Here is a 24,145-nt window from a genome sequence, read left to right as displayed (position 1 = left end):
TGGGGGGTGGATGAACAGAACCCCGATTGAGCCGGCTGGGGGTGGATGAACATGACCCCATGGAGGGCTGGATGAACAAGACCTCGTGGAGGGCTGGATGAACAGGACCCCATGGAGGGCTGGTTGAATAGTAGCCGGTGGAGGGCTGGATGAACAGTAGCCCGTGGAGGGGTTGTTGAACAGGACCCCGTGTAGAGGGATGGTTGAACAGTAGCCGGTGAAGGATTGCGTGGTGGAGGTTGGATGAACAGGAGCCCGTGGATGAACAGTCGCAGGTGGAGGCTGGAGGAGGTTGACGGTGGATGAACAGTAGCCTGTGGAGGCTGGAGGAGGTCGATAGTTGAGATGAACAGTATCCCTTGGAGTCCCATTTTGCGGTACATCACAGCCCTCCCCATGAACAAGACCCCCATTTCGACCATAGCGCTCCAACACAAATCTGTTTCCTCCGTTTTGCGGTTTCGCCACACCCCTCCCGATCAACAAGACCCCATTTCGACCATAGGAGGTCCAACAAAAGTCTGTTTCCTTCGTTTTGCGGTACGTCAGACCCCTCCCGATGAACAGGATCTCGTTTCGACCATGGCTGGTCGAACACAAGGCCATTTCCTCCGTTCCGCGGTACGCTAGGCCTCGTTTCCATTGGCTGTTCCGTCCAAGCCAGTTGGCTCCCGATGAACACGACGACGCATTCCGTTCTGACTCAACCGATTGGCTCCCCATGAACACGACGATGGCGCAATTTCTCCGTTCCGACCCACCCATGTACACGAGCCCTGGCCGTACGTATGCGCGAGTAGACGTTCGAGACCCCGCCCGTATGTACGTACGTGGCTGTATTTTTTGGCGTGTGGCTGTATGTACGTGTACACGGGTTAGATGGGACAGCCTGAACTGCTACGTGCGGGGTGTCAGTGTCAAAACCGGCGGATCTCGGGTAGGGGTCCCGAACTATGTGTCTAAGGCTAATGGTAACAGGAGGCAGGGGACACGATGTTTTACCCAGGTTCGGGCCCTCTCGATGGAGGTAATACCCTACTTCCTGCTTGATTGATCTTGATGATATGAGTATTACAAGAGTTGATCTACCACGAGATCGTAGAGGCTAAACCCTTCAAGCTAGCCTATGATTATGATTGTTGTTGTGCTACGGACTAAACCTTCCGGTTTATATAGACACTGGAGGGGTCTAGGGTTACATAGAGTCGGTTACACAAAAGGAAATCTACACATCCGAATATCCAAGCTTGCCTTCCACGCAAAGGAGTGTCCCATCCGGACACGGGACAAAGTCTTCAATCTTGTATCTTCATAGTCCAACAGTCTGGCCAAAGCATATAGTCCGGCTGTCCGAGGACCCCTTAATCCAGGAATCCCTCAATAGCCCCTAAACCAGGCTTCAATGACGATGAGTCCGGCGCGCAGATTGTCTTCGGCATTGCAAGGCGGGTTCTTCTCCAAATCCTCCAGAACATTGTTGTAATGAGAAGTGTCCGGCTCCTCATAAATGTGGCGCTCCTCGGCTTCGGTGTTTTAATAATGGTTGTTTCCACGTGTTGAGCGAATGTGAGAAGTTGGGGAATTTTTACATTTGCCACCCCAACCATGCGGGTAAATCATCTATAAAAGAGATGGGGATTCTCAGATCCAAATCACACCATCTCCTCCTAGCGAGTGTTCATCAGAGCGTGCCCGGATAAATCCATACCACCATGGCCGGTCGTCGCGGTTCCTCCTCTCGCTCCCGTAGCCATAAGCTAGGTGATTGGGAGAAATGTTCTATTCCCCACAGCCGACTAGTAGAGTTGCAGACCAAAGGGTTTCTCCCACCTACATACATGGTCCCCGTCCGAGCTGGACTAGCCACTTATAATGGCGGGGAGCAAGCGGAGAGCTTTCCAAACCCATCTAAGGGAGAGCGGGTGTGCTTCGTCCCCTACTTGCTAAGGGGGCTCGGATTTCCAATCCATCCTTTCCTCCGTGGGCTCATGGAGTTTTACGGCCTCCAGCTGCACAGCTTTACCCCAGCCTCCATACTGCATATCGCAGGCTACGTCACCTTCTGCGAGCTTTTCCTGGGCTGCGAAGCTCATTTCGAGCTGTGGAAGAGGCTATTCTGCCTAGTACCCCGTACCCAGAAGGGGTCGGTATTTCAAGTTGGCGGAGCCAAAATATGGCGCATCGCCGGGACCGGATATCTATCCGGCACCCCGAAGAAAACATCCGAGGACTGGCCCTCGGAATGGTTCTACGTGGAGGACGTCCCTCTTCCGGACCCTGTTCGGAAGGGCCATCCCGAGTTTGTAGATGCCCCATTGAAGAAACACCACAGCTGGCACCCAGGAGCCCCCAGGAGGAAGATAGCAGAGAGATCCTTTTCCTGATGGACAGGATAAATACACTGGCGAAATCAGGACTGACAATTATTGAAGTCATGTCCATATGCATAATGCAGGGAGTGCAACCACTTCAATATCGGGGAAAACCCATGTCGCACTTTAATGGAGAAGACGATGCCACCCGCTGTGGCCGTAAAGGACCGGACTCTCCCGCCGCTCTGGCCAAGATACTGTCTGATTTGTTCAAAGGAGAAGAGGAGGAGTTCATCCATATCAAGCCACGGGATGGATTCTCCATGTACAACCCCCCAAGCTGGGTGAGTCGCTATCTTTTGTTCCAATCTTTCCCACATTTTCAGCACAGATGTTTTAATTCGCCAATTCATAGCAGGAGCTGCGAAGGGCTATGGAGGATGTTCACAGCCCATCTCCACGGCCAGAAGACCCTAACCGGGCTCTCGACCCCGGACTCGAAGAGGATCCGGACACATTTGTGGAGCTTGTTGATAGGACATTTTACCAGTTGAGCCGCGATGGTGCGATGGTGGCCATTATAGCCGATTATCCTGGCCTGCTTCCTGTATCCCAGGTGAGCAAAGCTACAGTCCCGACTTTCGAAAAGGATTCCCTCTTTACACCTCACCCACCGTACATGTGTTACGTCTTACAGGGAAGGCCGTCAGGGCACCAAGCTGAACCCACGGTGATTCGCCAACAAGGGGCACCAAAGCTGGGTAGGCTTAAAAGAAAGGCGGCCAGGACCGAGACGCCGTTGCAAAGGTATGTTTTGAAAACCTGCCACGCAGTCATCATTGTTAAAATATAATGGTGTCTTCTGCCTTCTGACAGAAAGAGTGCTCGCCGGACTACATCCGGAGAGCCTGCCGGTCACGCTTCCACTAGCCGGACTCCGGGTCTGGACTCAAGGGTGGAGGTCAACGTGGACGATCCTCCTACAGAGGATGCAGATAGATTTTCAGCTACGAACTCCGAAGTGGAGAGTGCCATAAACCATAGGCGCCGACGGGCTGCACTACGCGACCCTAATTTCTCTGAAGAGGCGTTCGACGCCTTCAACTCAGGGGACGCGTACATCCGGGCTGCTCAAGGTGGCCTAGCCAGGGCCACGGACCAGTACGTGAAGGATATACGGGTAAGTAAATTTGATAAGTGTATATATCAGTAGCCCCTGAGACTTGAAACAGTTGGCACAACTGATTTAAGGATCCTTTGTGTGCATAGGTTCTTACAGAGAAGACTACCCAGCTATCCAAAGAGCTGGAGGAATGCAAGGCCCAACTACGGGCCGCAACTGCCATGATGGAGGAGTCTGCGAAGGCCCCATCTGGTAATGTTGTCGTTTAAATGAGAGTAATGTCATGGTATATACCAGTTTAAGTATTCAGCAAGAATGTGATTCTAACAAGAGAACTTGCAGACAATCCCGAAGGCAATCCGGAGATTGCACCGGAGGATGAGCAATATGTTCGGCGACAGCTGAAGGCCGGCCAGCGTGTGCTTACCAAGATTATAAAGGAGAAAAATATTCTCTAGGACGCGAAAGTCCGGCTGGACGTCGAATTGAAGGATGTTCGGGCCCAGCTTGCTGACTCCGTGAAGGAGAATAAGAAGCTTCGACGCGGTATATTCAGTAAGTGTTCTGACGAACCACTATGAAGTTCGGCGTAGAAGCATGCTAACAGAATTATGTCTGTAGGCATGATGACAGATCGTCCTGAAGTGGAGATGCCTGGTGTAAGGGCATATTTATCCCCAATATGTTTTGGTGATTGATGACAATGCTTGTGCGGACTAATCGTGTGCGTTTAGTTCTTTCAGAGATTCATCCATTGGCATGAGACGATTTCCTCCCCTCGGTGTTGTAATTCAAGACGATGTAGCTCCTTCATTTCGTTGTTGGTGGACTAGTTTCGTAGGAGTCACCGTACTATCAAGAGGGGATCCGTTTTGGTAAGACTTGGGTGGAATCACACGTACACATCCTTAACACCCGTCGTCTTTCCTTCCGCATCTCTGGAGCTGCCGTTTTCCCCTTGCTATGCTTTGCTCTGCCCTAGCGGTAGTACCGCGACCACAGCGATAGTACCGCCAAAACTCCCCAGCGGTAGTACCGCTCTCAAAGCGGTAGTACCGCTTCCGAGCGGTAGTACCACTTTGGTTTTTTGGCCGTAGTACCGCTGTGCGTCTAGGCTACTTCCGCCTCGATTCTCGAACGAACTTTTTGTGTCGGGTTTTGCGGCACTAAGGGAGGTAGTAGGAGCGGTAGTACCGCTCTAAGCGGTAGTACCGCCCTTCCCTAGCGGTAGTACCGCCCTGGGCTCAGGGCCCCGGGCCGCACGGCAGTACCGCTGGGTCGAGCGGTAGTACCGCCCAGAGCGGTAGTACCGCTCTTCCCTAGCGGTAGTACCGCCCTGGGGTCAGGGCCCCGGGCAGCGCGGTAGTACCGCTGGGTCGAGCGGTAGTACCGCCCGGAGCGGTAGTACCGCCCTTCCCCAGCGGTAGTACCGCTCTGTGCGGGGCTGGTGAGTGGGATAACGGTTGGATTGTTCCTCCCACTATAAAAGGGGGTCTTCTTCCCCAAAGTTTACCTACCTCTTTCCCCCAAAGCTCCATTGTTGCTCCAAGCTCCATTTTCGCCCGATCTCTCTCCCTAGCCAATCAAACTTGTTGATTTGCTCGGGATTGGTTGAGAAGGCCCAGATCTACACTTCTACCAAGAGAAGTTTGATTCCCCCCACTTATCCCTAGCGGATCTTGTTACTCTTGGGTGTTGAGCACCCTAGACGGTTGAGGTCACCTCGAAGCCATACTCCATTGTGGTGAAGCTTCGTGGTGTTGTTGGGAGCCTCCAAGTGTTGTGGAGATAGCCCCAATCTTGTTTGTAAAGGTCCGGTTGCTGCCTTCAAGGGCTCCAATAGTGGAATCACGGCATCTCGCATTGTGTGAGGGCGTGAGGAGATTACGGTGGCCCTAGTGGCTTCTTGGGGAGCATTGCGCCTCCACACCGCTCTAACGGAGACGTACTTCCCATTAAAAGGAAGGAACTTCGGTAACACATCCTCGTCTCCACCGACTCCACTCTTGGTTATCTTGTCCCTTTACTTTTGCAAGCTTACTTGAGTTATATCCATTGCTTGCTTGTGTGCTTATTGTCTTTGCATCATATGGGTTGTCCACGTAGTTGCACATCTAGACAACCTATTTCATTGCAAGTTTTAATTTGTTAAAGAAAAGTCTAAAAATTGTTAGTTGCCTATTCACCCCCTCCTCTAGTCAACCATATCGATCCTTTCACCTGGGTCTGCGGGCGATCTTCTGTTGGAGCTCTCACAACTGCACGAACAAGTTCGGCAGGTGATGCAGGATATTGCCCAAGCCTTGTGGCCATCCGCCTCCCTTCCAGTAGGCATGGGTGAGTTGCTCGAGTTGCTCAAGGGAGCGCGGCAGCGCTTCCGATTATGGAAGATATCGGCCTACCGACAAGGCGCAAGGGAGGCCTGGGCGATGATCAAGATGCGGTACACCAAGGCTGACCTGAAGCATATGGCCGAGGTCGGACCTGTGGGGTCGGATGAGAAGGAGATCCCTGTACATCTGGTGTATGACCAAGTAGCATTAGCAGCTAAGTATTCCCAACAGGAATGTAGGCTAGACACCCTGTTGGATGGTATAGAAGAAGAATTCAGTCAGTCTAAGTGACATTGTACGTCGAAGGACATATTTTGTCCCTAGCCGGATTGTAAATCATTTGTCTTGGCCGACCTTCTCGCTTCAACCTCTGGACCCGACAGTCCGGAGTGTATCCGAATACCCGCTCGGTTATGTGAAAACTGGAGCACGCGTGGAAACCAGGCGTAGGGGTCATAAGTGCTTGAATAGACAAGTACCCAACTAGTTATGTTATATTACTTGGGTAGTAAGAAACATCTTCCAGGGAGAATAGTTTCGTTAAGGGTTCCTTTCCCTGGGTGTGCATGCATTGATACGCATGTCCGAACTGTGAAAATTTACGCAGGATATAAGCATCTGGGGGCATGTTTTGTAATAGATAAAATATATCTTTTGTTCACCGACCGAATATTCTCTTAAGAACGCTAGCTTTCGGCTTCACCCAGTCTGAGGTACACATCCGGCTGACCCGGCAGTAACAATCGCAGAGGTGCTCCCCTTATGCCCTAGCCGAATTAACAGGAACGTAGGGCATAAACACAAGAGCCAGGCAACCCAGCTTGGCCAAAACTTAAGTCATATTGATGCATATAGTGGTGAAAAAAGGCACATATGGAGAAGTGACGCGTATGTGATGGGCATGAAGCCCAGAAGACAAATAAGCTTCTGTAGAAGAAGCCCCCAGGTATGATGAGCGTGCATAGCGCGGTCAGAGTGTGCGGTCGAAGCGTACTCAAGTATAAAAGGCTATAAATATAAAAGGAGAGAGGGGATATGATTGAAAAGGGAAGGTGGGGATAAGGAGACAAACACGGAGTTCGGCACTAGGCGTAGAATCTTCGGAGTCTGGCCGCGTTCCATGGGTTCGGCTCGAGTCGATTGTCTGATGCATCACGCAGACGGTACGCACCTCCAGTGAGAACTTTGTCGATGATGAAGGGGCCCTCCCACTTGGGCTTAAGCTTGTCCTTTTTCTTCTCTGGTAGGCGTAGAACGAGTTTGCCAGTGTTATAGGTTTTTTCCCGCACTTCTCTGCTTTGATACCTTTGAGCTTGCTGTTGATGGAATGCGGAACGGGCCTTCGTGATGTCGTGCTCCTCCTCCAGGGCATCTAAGATGTCCTGCCGATCCAGCTCGGCTTCTCTCTCTTCGTACATGCGCACTCTGGGTGAATCATGGATGATATCGCAGGGTAGCACTGCCTCTGCGCCGTACACCATAAAAATGGTGTGTATCCGGTTGTGCGATTCGGCGTGGTCTGCAGCCCCCATAATACGGAGTCAAGCTCCTCGACCCAGTGCGTATCTGATTCCTTCAAGGATCGCACTAGTCTGGGTTTGATGCCGCTCATAATAAGACTGTTTGCTCGTTTGACTTGACCGTTTGTTTGGGGGTGATAGACGGAAGCGTAATCAAGTTTTATGCCCATTTTGCCGCACCATGTTTTCACCTCATCGGCTGTAAAGTTAGAGTCGTTATCGGTGATGATGCTGTGGGGGACACCATAGCGATGTACGACCCCGGATATAAAGTCTATCACTGGTCCGGATTCGGCCGTTTTAACTGGTTTGGCTTCTATCCATTTGGTGAATTTATCGACCATGACCAACATGTATTTCTTCTTATGGCTTCCTCCTTTAAGGGGTCTGACCATATCGAGTCCCCAGACCGCAAAGGGCCAAGTGATGGGTGAGGGAGTCCTAGATAAGGGGGTATCCAGACAGCCGGACTGTATACATCGTCCGGACTATTGAAGCGTGAAGATACAAGACTCAAGACTTCGGCCCGTGTCCGGATGGGACTCTCCTTGGTGTGGAAGGCAAGCTTGGCGATCCGGCTATTGTGTTTCCTTCCTTGTAACCGACTCCATGTAAACCCTAGCCCTCTCCGATGTCTATATAAACCGCAGAGGTTGGTCCTTAGAAGGCCGATCACAATTACAATCATACCATCATAGGCTAGCTCTTAGGGTTTAGCCTCTACGATCTTGTGGTAGATCTACTCTTGTACTGTCCATATCTTCAATATTAATCAAGCAGGAAGTAGGGTTTTACCTCCATCGAGAGGGCCCGAAGCTGGGTAAACATCTGTGTCCCTTGCTTCCTGTTACCATCAGCCTAGACGCACAGATCGGGACCCCCTACCCGAGATCCGCCGGTTTTGACACCGACAATGGGGATTGTTTGGAGGGCGGTGGGTGGCATATGGCTTTGATTTGCAAAAAGCTGGCAACCGACACAGTGTTGGACAAGGTCTTGTGCGTCTGCCCGGGCTGTTGGCCAGTAGAAACCTATACAAAAGGCCTTGCTTATGAGCGCCTGGACTTTGTAGGCTTTAGAGCGCCGCACAATGCAGTGTGCCTCATTTTGGTCCTCCAGGAGTTCCTGCCTATTTAAGTAAGCTAGGAAGGGTTCCGTCCACAGGGCGATGACCGCCATGATCACGTGGGCCGAAGGTGTGATTTCAGTGGCGGAGCCTCTGATTACATCAGATTGTTCAGGATCTAGGGTTGTATGCAATTCCGGATTAGTATTGCCGGACTCCCCTTCCCATACCACGGATGGCTTGAACAGCCTTTCCAAAAAAATATTTGGTGGGACGGGGTCACGTTTAGCGCCGATGCAGGCAGGATATCCGCCGCTTGATTGTTTTTTCGAACCACATGGTGGAATTCGAGCCCCTCGAATCGAGCTGACATTTGAGAACGGCATTACGGTAAGCCGCCATTTTCGGGTCCTTGGCATCAAAGTATCCATTTATTTGAGATATTGCGAGATTTGAATCCCCGCGTACTTCGAGATGTTGAATGCCCATGGAGACTGCCATCCGAAGACCGTGCAACAGAGCCTCATACTCTGCTGGATTGTTGGAGTCCGTGTAAAGTATTTGGAGTACGTACTGGACTGTAACTCCGGTAGGGGACGTCAGGACGACGCCATCCCCTAGACCAGCTAGCATCTTGGAGCCGTCAAAGTGCATGATCCAACTAGAGTACGCGCTGTACTCTTTAGGGAGTTCGGCTTCTGTCCATTCGGCGACGAAGTCAGCCAGTACTTGCGACTTAATGGCTCGCCGAGGCTTGTATGTTATGTCGAACGGGAGGAGCTCGATAGCCCATTTTGCAATCTAGTCTGTGGCATCGCGGTTATTTATTATGTCATTGAGTGGTACTTCGGAGGCCACCGTGATTGAACACTCTTGAAAGTAGTGTCGTAGTTTTCGGGATGCCATGAAGACCGTGTATGCTATCTTTTAATAATGTGGGTATCGTGACTTGCATGGAGTGAGGACAGTGGATACGCAGTATACCGGCTTTTGTAACGGGAATTATGTCCATCTATCTCTCGTTCGACGACGAGCACTGCGCTTACAACCTGGTGTGTTGCCGCTATATATAGCAATATGGGTTCGCTGATATTTGGCGCTGCCTGAATTGGATTGGTGGCCAAGAGGGCTTTTATTTCCTCCAGCCCCGCCGTAGCCGCATCCGTCCATTCGAAGTGTTCGGTGCATCGAAGAAGGCGATAAAGAGGTAACGCCTTTTCTCCTAATCGGGAGATAAAGCGGCTTAGGGCGGCCACGCATCCAGTTACTTCTAGATTTGCTTGAGGTCTATTGGGGTAGCCAACTGTGACAGAGCTTGGATTTTAGCCGGATTTGCTTCGATTCCTCTATTGGATACTATAAAGCCCAAGAGTTTTCCGGCTGGTATGCCGAAAACACATTTTTCCAGGTAGAGCTTAATGTCATATGTTTGGAGATTGTCAAACGTAAGCCTCAAGTCATCTATTAATGATTCGACGTGTCTGGTTTTAATGACCACATCGTCTACATAAGGCTCCACTGTTTTGCCAATTTGTGTTTCCAAGCATGTCTGAATCATGCATTGATAGGTTGCACCGGCATTTTTGAGCCTAAAAGGCATGGTGTTAAAACAGAATGGGCCGTATGGAGTGATAAATGCCGTTGCGGCTTGATCGGACTCCACCATCTTGATTTGATGGTATCCGGAGTATGCGTCGAGGAAACACAATGAATCGTGTCCCATGGTAGCGTCGATAATATTGATGCGGGGGAGGGGAAAGGGATCCTTAGGGCACGCTTTATTAAGGTCTTTGAAATCGACACACAGGCGCCAGGATTTGTCCTTCTTTGATACCATCACCAGCTTTGCTAGCCAGTCCGGGTGTTTTATTTCTCTAATGAAACCGGCCTCAAGTAGCTTGGCTAGCTCCTCTCCATGGCTTGTTGCTTGGGCTCTGAAAAGCGCCGAAGAGTCTGTTTGACCGGCTTGTATCCCTTCAGTAAGTTTAGGCTTTGTTCGGCCAGCCTGCATGGGATACCTGGCATGTCTGAAGGATGGCAGGCGAAAATGTCCCAATTCTCGCGCAGGAACTCTCTAGTGCGGCGTCTATTGTGGGGTTCAGCTATGCCCCAATTGATGCTGTTTTCGCAGGATCCGTTGGGTGGACCGGGAATTTGACTATTCCGTCTGCTGGTTTGAAAGAGGTGGACTTGGGTCGCTTGTCGGGTATCACATCGTCCCTGTCCATTGCGGAGCGCAGCGCAGTTAACTCTTCGACCGCGAGGGCTTCGGATAATGCCTCAAGGGCTAGCGCGACAATTTTATTTTCGGCACGGAGTGTGATGTCCGGATCACTGGCCAGAGTGATGATCCCATTGGGCCCCGGCATCTTGAGCTTCATGTACCCGTAATGGGGTATAGCTTGGAAGCTTGCGAATGCATCTCACCCCAAGAGGGCGTGATATCCACTGCTAAACAGGGCCACTTGGAATGTGATTTCTTCGGACCAATAATTCTCTTTTGTGCCGAATACCACATCTAATGTGATTTTCCCTGCTCATCGTGCCTCCCGACTAGGGATGATTCCCCTGAAGGTCATGCTGCTTTGCTCGATGCGGCTCTTATCTATTTCCATCTTGTTAAGAGTTTCCTCATAGATGAGGTTTAATCCGCTGCCACCGTCCATCAACACTTTAGTAAGCCGGAATCCGTCCACTATTGGACTAAGGACCAAAGCGCTGGTGCTCAGACTATTCGGAATTGAGGTTCGTCACTGGCGTTGAAGGTCATGACCGTGTCGTTCCACGGGTTTATTGCCGCGACGTGGCAGATTTCGGCGAGGCTGCGGAGTGCTTGCTTGCGCCTATTGTTTGAGGCGAAAGTCTCGAAGACGGTAAGTACTGTATTGTTACTTTCTGCGGGATGGTGCACTGCGGTGTTGTTGATGAGAAGGTCCTCGCTGCTCTTGGCCACCTGCCAGAGTATCCAACATGCTCTAAGGCTATGTGTTGGTATGGTGTCCAGTGTGCTGTGAATTTTGCACGGCCTATTGAGCCATTCCTCCAGTACGGTTCCACGTCTTGAAGAGGGCTGTGGCTTCTTTGTAATTCTATTGGGTGACTTGCTAAAGCGCACCCTTTTAGTTTGAACGAGGCGTTTAGTTAGGGCCGGGGGATCCCAGAATTTTGTTTGGGTCTTCCAGGCGCTTTCCATCACGCAGTACTTCTGTACTATGGCCGCCAGGTCGGCAAAGTGTGCTATGTCACGGCGACTTATGGCATTGAGAATTCCCCTGTCCGTGAAATTTTTGCAAAAGAGTGAGATTGCGTCTTCCTCGTGACAGTCCTTAACCTTGCTCATTACAAGGAGGAATCTGGCCCAGAAGTGGTGTACTATCTCTTGGGGCTCTTGTCTGATACGGGAAAGATTGCTTGCATCTGGGTGGGTGGGTGAAATTAAGTCCACGTCCTGACCCAATCTGGAACCTAGGGGCGAAGGAGCTCCTGAGCTTGGCAGCTCGGGTTCCAAGATATTGCCCAATATTTGTGGCCCGCTATCCGATTCTAAGTTCGGAGCCTGGGCCATGTTCTCCTGTAAACGGGTATCCGACTCAGAGAGCTCAGGAATCCGGACATAGTTCGTCCTCAAAATAGAGGAAGAATTGCCATTTTGTTCCTCCACCATCACTATCTGAAGGGTGACCGACGGAGAGTTAATCTCCCTTAGGTCGGGTTTAAGCCCGATCTGATCATAATCCGTTGAGACCACCAGGGCGGTGATGCGACCCAAGAGCTCATTCAAGGAGGAGAGCTCCATTGGATCCATCTTCTCGGTGAATTCTGGGCTGACACGGAGGTTGTTTTTGATGACCTGCGATGTCATCGTCGGCGCGGCGGATGAACAGGCGGCCATGATGAAATTGCCAAGCCGGAGAGTTTGGCCTATAGCCAAGGATCCTTCAGAGGTAATGTTATCCTTGATAATGAGGCGAGCCATCAAGCCTTATCGGGATGGCGCATTGGAACTCTCAATGAAAGCACCAATGTCGGTGTCAAAACTGGCGGATCTTGGGTAGGGGGTCCCGAACTGTGCCTCTAAGGCTAATGGTAACAGGAGGCAGGGGACACGATGTTTTACCCAGGTTCGGGCCCTCTCGATGGAGGTAATACCCTATTTCCTGCTTGATTGATCTTGATGATATGAGTATTACAAGAGTTGATCTACCACGAGATCGTAGAGGCTAAACCCTAGAAGCTAGCCTATGATTATGATTGTTGTTGTCCTATGGACTAAACCCTCCGGTTTATATAGACACCGGAGGGGGCTAGGGTTACACAGAGTCGGTTACAGAGAAGGAAATCTACACATCCGAATATCCAAGCTTTCCTTCCACGCAAAGTAGAGTCCCATCCGGACACGGAACGAAGTCTTCAATCTTGTATCTTCATAGTCCAACAGTCCGGCCAAAGCATATAGTCCGGCTGTCCGAGGACCCCTTAATCCAGGACTCCCTCAGGGGGCTCTACTATGACATGTGCCGCTACTTACTCGGCCACGGTTCATCGTTGCAAAGTGACCGATCGACCAGTATGTACGTACATGTTCGCGACCAGAATGACAACGCTACGTATGCTTTGACCAGGTGGGCCCCGACTGTCAGACACTTCCTTGCGTGCGAAGATTTAGCCGGTGGGTCCCAGTAGTCAGGGGGCGAATTGTTTTTTTCGTAATATGGACGCACTTCCTTGCATGCGAAGATGTAGCTGGTGGGTCCCATCAGTCAGGGGGGAAACGTTTTTTCGCAAAATACGGTGGCCCGTCTGGTGGGTCCCTGCTGTCAGGTGCAGGAATCATTATTTTGCACGTAATAAGGAGGCACTTCCTTGCAGCGGCCGTGGACCCAGCTGTCAGCCTCTCCACGTATAGTACTCTTCCGATGGAAGTCGTTCCTTGACCACATTGACCACATCACGCCGAGAGCACCAGGGCGATGGACGACGGCGAGGCCTAGGAAGGGGACAACGCAGAGCCAGGGAAGACGCGGCAGTGGAAGCCCGCGCGGAGAGGAGTACGAGGGTTCACTGGTTCGGCTGCGGTGTGAGGCTGCCGTCGGCGCAGAATAACAGGGGGTGTGGGTGAGTAGAGGGATGCCCTAGCCAGCAGTGGGAGTAGTAGGGGGCGGTGAGGCCTGCGCGGCAGCACAACCAGCCATGAAAGGCGGGAGCAGGCGATCCCGCCGGCGCTGGATTTGGCGGCTGGAGCAAGAAGATCAGAGATTGAAGAAACACGACGGCCGTTGGATTGACATCCAATGATTACGTCTGCTAGAATCGTTTGTTGACGTATATAATAAGTAAAAAAAATCTTGCATACGCGTCAACTTAATAGGCCCACAAGTCAAACCATTCCCTATTTATTTAATAATTTATATATAGCTCATTGCAACTTCTTATGCAATTTACTGCAGTCGGTTCTTTTGTTGGCCAGGGCCAGGGTTAAAAATTTAAATGAAATTTTGCATATTTCTGTGGGTTCCAAACTATTTTTAATACCGAAATGTCGAGCCAGATTTAAAGTACTTTGAAGATATATTTAAATTAGGTTAAAGCCCAGTGAAATAGGAATCTGAAAATATGAAAAATTTCAGAAATTATAAACTAATTGCCAATTTGTCATCTGTTTTTATATTTACAACCCATTTCATATTAGTTTCAAGATTTGCAGGCGTCTTGAAAGAGTTGCAGCCCATCAGGGCGTAGAAAAATAAGTAGGCCTTGATTGGGTATTCTTCAGAAAAAATAAAATGGGCTCATTTTCACAAAGAAAAATAGATGGGCTGGTCATATGGTGAACATAAAATATAAGCCTGGGCTAGACGGGCCACAACCCAGTTCAAACCCTGCTCCGTCTCAACAATAACAAAAAATATACTGCTCGAGCAGCTACGTCCCAGGTGTTAGCCGATCTTGTGCTGTTTTCTTGTCTATTGACTATATACGCTAACAATTTTGTGGGTCCCAGATGTCAGGAAACCACTAGGAGGAAGCATTTTCTTTTTCCATACTGAAAGCACAAGTGCTCCCTGGGTGGTTTTAGTAATTAATGTCAATATATCTCTTGTTGGACTAATACTTTTATCTAGTGTATTTCAGATAGTCCAACAATGGAGTGGTATGGACAAGAAGATGTGGAACCCCTTCAAGATGCTAAGGACAAAGGATTGGCTCAAGCTCAAAGCTCAGGACTCTACATTTTCTATTTCAGTGATCCAAGATCACATTGAGTCCGTAGGAAAGCCAATTGTCGGAGTAATTGACCACGGGTACCCCGAAAACGGCAATACAATTATTCAAGACATCGGAGCTAGCAAAGCCCCTTAGTCCGACTGCCCGGCCGCACCTGCCGGCTCCCCGTCCGACTGCTCTGCCCGGCCGGCTGCCGGCTGCCGACTGCTCCAACCAGCCGGCTGCCGACTGCGCCAACCAGCCGGCTGCCGACTGCAGCCCGACCCAACACCGACAAGACCCCGATGAGACGGCCATACCACGGACGAGACGGCTGTACCTCGATGCCATCATGTATAGTGTCACTTGTCCCCTGACACTATTTATGAAGTGACCCAGGGAACAAGCATGACACCCACCATGCCTTGCCCATACCACTAGGTAGCTTACATACTAAGCTAGCCACACTATATATAGCATCCATACATACATCCACTCCCCCACGGGCTAGCATGCTCACGCACACACTCATGGCCATAAGCCATTCGGCCACTAGAGCATCCTTGCCTACCCGGCCACCCACATATACAAAGTCAGATGCCTATGGCACTGACTAATGATACAACTCTAGGAGCACTCTGTGCTGAGATATGCCACATACATACAGACATGCAGGAGTAGGGGTATTATCTCTCTGGAGGGCCCCGAACCTGGGTAAACTACCGCGTGCTATTCGCATACCCGCTCCCGGGCCTATCAGCAGCAGTCTTGCCCTCACATGAAGCCACCTTGTGGCATATGTCGTCTTGCACCTCCCGTGAGAATACCACGACATTTGGCGCCCACCGTGGTGTGGTACTACTACTATGCTACCACGCTACTGCTGGTTTCGCTGTCCGGGCGGGGCCCTTTTTTCTTCATCGCCTCTGCCGCGACGTCGCGCCGTCTCTCCGGTAGCGCTCGGGGGCTCGACATCGACCCGCCCCCGGAGCGGCTGCGAGAGGTGGCGCGTCCTCGCCGTTGGTTGCGCCTTCTTCACCGCCAATGTTGTGACGCCGACCGCCCGTCCGCGGGCGCCGCGCGCCTCGGTTGGCTGTGTCCATCCACGCGCCGCTCGCGTCGGCTCCTCTCCGCGCTACGCCTTGCTCTAGCCGGAACGCACATTGGCTCCTCCACATGCCATCTTTACGAGCTAGCTAGATGCTAGTCAACAATGGTCAGACCATCCATATACTACTTATACATTAATGAGAGAGTACCCAGATAATCCCAAACCATGGTTACGCACTAGCTAGATGCAATCCAGAAATTCCCCGCGCACTACTCATACGCTCGCCCATACGCTTTCTGTTCAAAAATCAGGCATTGGCCGGGCAATGGTCAGAAACAGCCCGGACAGTGGCTCGACCTTGACCCCGCGCTGCTCCGCCGCGGCCGCAGCTTCACGTCACACTTGCTCCCGCGCGCCCCTGCGGCCCACCGTGCCCGCTGCAGCCTCGCCTGCGTGCTCGCGACCCCCTCCTCTCCAGCACGGGTCTGTCAGCCGCGTTCCTACCAGCTCCTCTGCGCCCACGTGCGCCCCGTCTCCTCAGCTGCGGCACCATGCCGCCGGCCCGCCGCTGCCGGCCACAGCCGTGTTCGTGCGCGCCGGCTACTTTGCGCCGCCTCCCCGCCCGCTGCCCTTGACCGTGTGCGTACGCATCACCTCTGGCCGGCTGCCGGCTGGCTGCTCCTCCGGTCCGCCCCGCCAGCCGACCGGGTTGCCGCTGCCGCCTCCCGCGCCCGCCGGCTCCGGCTGCGCCCGCTCCGCCCCGGCCTCGGCCGGCTCTGTGCCTCCGTCCGGCCTCATGCTCCGAGCCGGCTCCGGCTGCGCCTGCTTCGCCCCGTCCTCGGCCGCCTCCGCGACCCGGCCTCCGCCTTCCGCCGCAACCCGGCAGGCCGGTTCCTCCCCGTGCCGGCTTCCCCGCGCGCCGCCTCGAGCGGGAGGCTTGTCCGCCTCGCCGCAGTGGCCGACCACCGCCGCCTCGGCCGACTGTGGCTCCTGCGCCAGCCGGCCTCGCCTGCTCGCCCGCCTTCGTCCGCGGCGCGGCTCCCCTGCTCCGCACGCGCGTGCCTGCCTGCTCCTACGCCGGCTGCGGTGGGCCCGGCCGGCTCCGGCCTCCTCCTCCGCCTGGTCACACTCGCGTCCGCCTACCGCGCCTGTAGGCCCCGTTCGGCCTGCGCCCGCATCCTCCGTCGCCGACTACCAGAACAAAGATAAGAGAAGAAAGAAAAGAAAGAAAGAGCCGGTTGGGTCAACACAGTGCGCCAGCTGTGCAAAAGAAAAAATAAAATAAAGAGTTGTGTCCGACTGCTCAAAGCCAGCTGGGAGAAAAAGAAAAGGGCCGTCTGCCCACTGTGGCCGAGTGCCTGATCCGGCTGAGAAAAGAGGCCGGCTGCAAGAAAGAAGAGGCCGGCTGGAGTGTGTCCGACTGCACACAACCGACTAGCGAAAAAAAGAGAGAGAGAGGCCGGCTGGGAGAAAAAGAAAAAGGGCCGACTGCCCGCTGTAGCCGGCTGCTCGTGCAAAGGAAAAGAGGTATGACTGACCAAGTCAACAGCCGGTTGACAAGAAAAAAGAGAGAGAAAAATATGTGTCCGGCTGCCCGCAGCTGGACAAAGAGAAGGAGAAAGAAGACAAAGTAGTTGCCGGGAGATCCGGCCCGACTGCTCAGCAGTCGGCCCGAATCTCGGGGGCTACACCCAGCGGGTGCGCTGACGCGTCCCCGCGAGAAAGAAGAGAAAGTAATTGCCGGGAGATCCGGCCCGACTGCTCAGCAGTCGGCCCGAATCTCGGGGGCTACACCCAGCGGGTGCGCTGACGCGCCCCCGCGAGAGAGAAGACAAAGTAGTCGCCGGGAGATCCGACCCGACTGCTCAGCAGTCGGCCCAAATCTCGGGGGCTACACCCAGTGGGTGCACTGGCGCGCCCCCACGAAAGATTGCAAGAAACAAAACAAGAGACAGGAGAAGAGTTTTGTCCGGTTGCCAGCAGCCGGCAGAAGAGAAAAAAGAAGAAAAAGGGCGTTGCAAAATGCCTCGCCGCCTGGCCGATCGAGCCTGACTGGCCGGGACCCTCCTCGAGCACCCGGGGGATCGAAGGCTACACCCAGCGGGTGCGCCGGTGCACTCTGCGAGCACCGAGCCGCGCTGGCTGTCTTCGGCAAAATCCGCCTCGGCTACATGAAAATCAATGTGAGCTCCTCACCATCATATTTTTGCATCACGCAAGCACGGATAACCCTGAGCGATGCTCGGGGGCTATCTCCGCATTTTATTACAGTTGCACCACTGTTCACCCTGGCGCCAGCCAGAGTTGGCCCGGGGCTGGCCGCTTGGCCTGAGACGTTAGTTCCTGCAGACGGCTTAGTAGCGTGCGCGGTACCAAAGGCCCACTCTCAGTCACAGAGCGCAGAGCGGCTGTCCGACTGGCAAGAGTGAACGCTGGAGGCCACCCACGCGAAAAACGTCCAGAAATAAAAACGCTTCGGGCGACCCGACCGTTTCCTTTATGAGTATCTACTCGGTTAAATTCGCTCCCAGAGTCTGAGTATTGTACGCTCCACTCCGCGGCCCACTCTCAGCCATAGACCGCAGAGCGGCTGTCCGGCTAGCGAGAGCACAAGCCAAAGAGCGGAGGGGACATGAAAAAGATAGAAGGGGGCTCAGACGAAACCGAGTCGGCACCCTCCGCATAAAACTTGCAATGCTAAAAGCAAACATTTGATATATCTGCATGGACTAACTTTGTCTTTTTTCATGATCATTTCCATGAACACTGGCCAAAAAACCTCCACGCAACTTTGCCAAGTTGCCCAGAGGCTTGGGGGCTACTGTCGGAGTAATTGACCACGGGTACCTCGAAGACGGCAAGACAATTATTCAAGACATCGGGGCTAGCAAAGCCCCTCAGTCCGACTGCCCGGCCGCACCTGCCGGCTCCCCGTCCGACTGCTCTGCCCGGCCGGCTGTCAGCTGCCGACTGCTCCAACCAGCCGGCTGCCGACTGCGCCAACCAGTCGGCTGCCGACTGCAGCCCGACCCAACACCGACAAGACCCCGATGAGACGGCCATACCACGGACGAGACGACTATACCTCGATGCCATCATTTATAGTGTCACTTGTCCCCTGGCACTATTTATAAAGTGACCCAGGGGACAAGCATGACACCCACCATGCCTTGCCCATACCACTAGCTAGCTTACATACTAAGCTAGCCACACTATATATAGCATCCATCCATCCATCCACTCCCCCACGGGCTAGCATGGTCATGCACACACTCATGGCCATAAGCCATTCGGCCACTAGAGCATCCTTGCCTACCCGGCCACCCGCATATACAAAGTCAGATGCCTATGGCACTGACTAATGATACAACTCTAGGAGCACTCTGTACTGAGATATGCCACATACATATAGACATGCGGGAGTAGGGGTATTATCTCTCCGGAGAGCCCCAAACCTGGGTAAACTACCGTGTGCTATTCGCATACCCGCTCCCGGGCCTATCAGCAGCAGTCTTGCCCTCACACGAAGCCACCTTGTGGCATATGTTGTCTTGCACCTCCCGTGAGAATACCACGACACCAATACTATTAAAAGGGGATGAGGTGTTGCTTAATGGCTTGCTTGCTCAAAGTCCTTAGTGATATGCTCCAAAACCCTCAGCCACTTTCTCACATCCACTTATGTCCCAAACCAAAAGTCAAACTTGGCCCCACCGATTTGATCCATCCGACGCCACCGAGTTCATTTGACATAGCCACTGCTAGAAACCCTAGTCACTTCGGTCTAACCGATGGGATCTCGGTCTCACCGAGATGGGCTTGCAAACTCCCTGTTGTCTATTACAATATTTTCGGTCTCACCGAGAAGATGTAATCGGTCACACCGAGTTTGCCTGACCAACCCTCTATTTTGCTTATTACCAAATCGGTCCCACCGAGTTGTGTAATCGGTCAAACCGAGATGAGGTTTTACCCTAAACCTTGCACATCGGTTCAACTGAGTTGATCGTATTGGTCCCACCGAAATGCCTAATGGTCACATTATGAACTAAATCGGTCCGACCTTGTTTTCTGATTTGGTCCCACCGAATTTGGTGAATTGTGTGTAATGATTATATTTTGTGTGGAGGCTATATATACCCCTCCACCCTCTCCTCATTCGTGGGGGAAGCCATCAGAACGTGCCTACACTTCCAACATTCATTTTCTGAGAGAGAACCACCTACTCATGTGTTGAGGCCAAGATATTCCAATCCAACCATATGAATATTGATCTCTAGCCTTCCCCAAGTTGCTTTCCACTCAAATCCTCTTTCCACCGAATCCAATCCTATGAGAGAGAGTTGAGTGTTGGGGAGACTATAGAAGCACAAGAGCAAGGAGTTCATCAACAACACACCATCTATTATCTTTTGGAGAGTGGTGTCTCCTAGATTGGTTAGGTGTCACTTGGGAGCCTCCGACAAGATTGTGGAGTTGAACCAAGGAGTTTGTAAGGGCAAGGAGATCGCCTACTTCGTGAAGATATACCCTAGTGAGGCAAGTCCTTCGTGGGCGATGGCCATGGTGGGATAGACAAGGTTGCTTCTTTGTGGACCCTTCATGGGTGGAGCACTCCGTGGACTCGCGCAACCATTACCCTTCGTGGGTTGAAATCTCCATCAATGTGGATGTATGATAGCACCACCTATCGGAACCACACCAAAAACATCCGTGTCTCCAATTGCGTTTGTACACTTCAATCCCATCCCTTTACTTTCATGCAAGTTGCATGCTTTACTTTCCGCTGCCCATATACTCTTTGCATGCTTGCTTGATATGTATTGTGAATGGTTAAACTTATGCTTAAACTCCACCTAAACTTGGAAAACTTAAAAACTGCCAACTTTGTGTGTTGAGTGTCTATTCATCCCCCCTCTAGACACCTCTTCTCAATCCTTTCAATTGGTATTAGAGCCTTGGTCTCCATTGCTTTGGTTTAAACACCATTGGAGGAAGATGGATGAGTCTACTTTGGGGAGTCTTAGACATAGAGTGCCTATACTTGATGGAGAGTACTTTCATGAGTGGAAAAATGAGCTGCTTGTGATTTTCAACGAATATCATTTGAACAAGTACATTACTTTCCCTTATGCACCTCATGTTGATCCTATGTATCCTACTCTTAATTGTGCCTACACTATATGGAGATTTCTTGAGGAACGATTTCCAAACTATTCCTTGCAAAATCTAGATGAGATTCTTCATAAGTCTATTTCCTTGAGTAAGATGAATTCCAATGATCCTAAGTTTGGTAATTGTCTATTTGATCTTACAAATCTTATGCGTGCCAAAGGAGATGTTGGAATTATTAGCAATATTATTTCCGAGGCTATTAGAATTCATAAAGATGATCATTGTCAAAATCATTTATCTAATGAATCACCCTCTCTAGGAATTGATCCACCACATGACGATGTTGAACATGAATACTATGATGAGGATGATGATAGTGACTATGATATTGATGATGCAATGAGACACTTTGATCTTATGGCAAATCTTCACGGATACATGGCAGGATGAAATGAATGGGTCCTTGATAGTGGATGTACCGATCACATGACCGGAGATAAAGATATGTTTCGTGAGCTTGCTGAAAACGATGGCCCTCAAAAGTATGTCACTTTTGGTGATAACTCAAAGGGTAAGGTGGTTGGCCTAGGTAAGGTGACCATCTCACATGATAGCTCCATACAAAATGTCATGCTCGTTGAATCTCTTGGCCATAATCTGCTTTCTGTTTCTAGACTAGCTGACTTTGGTTTCAATGTCCTATTTACTAAAATAGATTGCCAAGTGTTTCGTAGAGATAATCATAAAATGGTCTTTACCAGTATAAATAAAGGTGATCTATACATTGTTGATTTCACTAAAAAGGCTCAACTTAGAACTTGCTTAATTGCTAAATCTTCTAAAGGCTGGTTGTGGCATAGACGGTTAGGTCATGTGGGCATGCGAAACCTTGACAAGCTTATTAAAGGGGATCATATCCTTGGTGTTAAAGATGTCATATTTGATAAGGATAGACTTTGCAGCGCTTGCCAAGTAGGAAAATAGGTTGGAGGAAGCCACCCCGTGAAGAATATCATGACCACAAGAAGACCGCTCGAGCTACTTCACATGGATCTTTTTGGTCCCAACGCTTACAAAAGTCTCGGTGGAAACTCATTTGGTCTAGTTATAGTTGATGATTTTTCAAGATTTACGTGGATGTTCTTTCTTGATGATAAATCGCAGGTCCAAAAGATCTTCAAAAACTTCGCTATAAAGGCCCAAAATCAATTTGAAGTGAAGATCAAGAAGGTTCGCAGCAACGACATAACGGAGTTCAAGAACGCCAATGTGGACACCTTTCTTGACGAAGAAGGGATTGCACATGAGTTCTCGGCTACGTACACACCTCAACAAAATGGAGTTGTTGAGAGGAAGAACCAGACGCTCATCAAAATGGCAAGAATGATGCTTGATGAGTACAAGATGCCAAAGCACTTTTGGGCGGAAGCGGTTGAGACAGATTGTCATGCGACAAATCGCTTGTATCTTCATAAGCTACTCGACAAGACGGCGTACGAGCTACTCACCGGTAACAAACCCCAAGTTGGATACTTTCGAGTATTCGGCTCAAAGTGCAACATTCTTGATAAGCATCATCATTTTAAATTTGCTCCAAAATCTCATGAAGGTTTCCTACTTGGTTATGGCTCAAACTCTCACACATACGGTGTCTACAACAATTTCACCCGAAAGGTTGAAGAGACAGTAGATGTGAAGTTTGATGAACCTAACGGCTCGCAAGTAGAGCAATTGCCAATTGATGTAGGAGATAAAGACCCTTCAGAAGCAATCCAAGTCTTGTCTATTGGCAAGGTCCGTCCAACGGAGGTGAAGGAGAGTACCTCGTCCGTCCAAGTGGAAGCTTCTACCTCACGACAAGGTGAAAAAAGAGTTGATATGGAAGCATCCACAAGTGGGACACACCAAGATGAAGAGAACGAGGAAGCACACCAAGATGAACCGCATCAACCCCTTCTCCACCACGACGAGAGAACGACAACGTCAACAATGAAGAAGGACAAGAAGAAGAACGATATGATGAAGAAGATGTTCCACCCCGATCAAAGCAAAAGCTCTCACGAGTTCGAGCAAGAGTCGCTAGAGACCATCCCGTCGAGCAAATCTACAATGATATCCAAACCGGGAGAATCACTTGCTCTAAATCTCGTTTGGCTAATTTTTGTGAACATTATTCATTCATCTCTAGCATTGAATCCATGAAGGTTGAAGAAGCATTGGAAGATCCGGATTGGATAAATGCCATGCGTGAAGAAGTACACAACTTTGAGAGAAACCAAGTGTGGACATTGGTCGAGAAGCCCGACAACAACCACAACATCATCGGTACCAAATGGGTGTTTCGCAACAAGCAAGATGAAGATGGACAAGTAGTTCGCAACAAAGCTTGTCTCGTCTCCCAAGGCTACACTCAAGTCGAAGGTATGGACTATGGTGAGACATATGCCCCCGTTGCTAGACTTGAGTCCATTCGCATCTTACTTGCCTATGCTAATCACCATGATATCACTTTGTACCAAATGGACATTAAACATGCTTTTCTAAATGGTGAAATTGAGGAGGAAGTTTATGTTAAACAACCTCCCGACTTTGTTAATCCTAAGAAACCCAATCATGTTTACAAACTTCACAAAGCTCTTTATGGTCTTAAACAAGCTCCTAGAGCATGGTATAAATGCTTGACCAAGTTCCTCATTGAAAAAGGGTTTGAGATTGGAAAATTGATTCTATTCTTTTCACTAAAAGGGTTAATGGAGAATTATTTGTGTGCCAAATTTATGTTGATGATATTGTATTTGGATCAACTAACCCTCATTTTAGTGAGAAGTTTGGAAAGCTTATGTCGGAGAAGTTTGAGATGTCTATGATGAGTGAACTCAAGTTCTTTCTTGGTTTGAAAATCAAGCAAACTAAGGAAGGTACCTTCGCCTCTCAAACGAAGTATACCAAGGACTTGTTCAAGAAGTTCAATATGCTAGAATGCAAAGGTATGAGTACACCCATGCCTACTAGTGGACATCTTGACTTGACTAAAGATGGTGAGCCCGTTGATCAAAAGGTTTACCGCTCTATGATTGGTTCATTATTATATCTATGTGCCTCTCATCCCGATATTATGCTAAGTGTGTGCATGTGTGCACGATATCAAGCGGCCCCTAAAGAATGTCATCTTAAGGCTGTGAAAAGAATAGTGAGATACTTAATACATACACCAAATTTTGGCATTTGGTATCCTAAGATGTCTTCTTTTGATCTTGTTGGCTACTCCGATTCGGACTATGCCGGAGACAAGGTTGATAGAAAGTCCACTTTGGGTACTTGTCAATTTCTTGGTAGATCTCTTGTGTCTTGGTCCTCCAAGAAACAAAACTTGGTATCCTTATCCACCGCCAAGCGGAATACATTGCCGCCGGTTCATGTT

Source organism: Triticum dicoccoides, chromosome 5B (genome assembly GCF_002162155.2).
Source record: "Triticum dicoccoides isolate Atlit2015 ecotype Zavitan chromosome 5B, WEW_v2.0, whole genome shotgun sequence".
NCBI lineage: Eukaryota > Viridiplantae > Streptophyta > Magnoliopsida > Poales > Poaceae > Triticum > Triticum dicoccoides.
The sequence above is the reverse complement of the archived record's forward strand: the minus strand, read 5'-3'. Positions refer to the sequence as shown.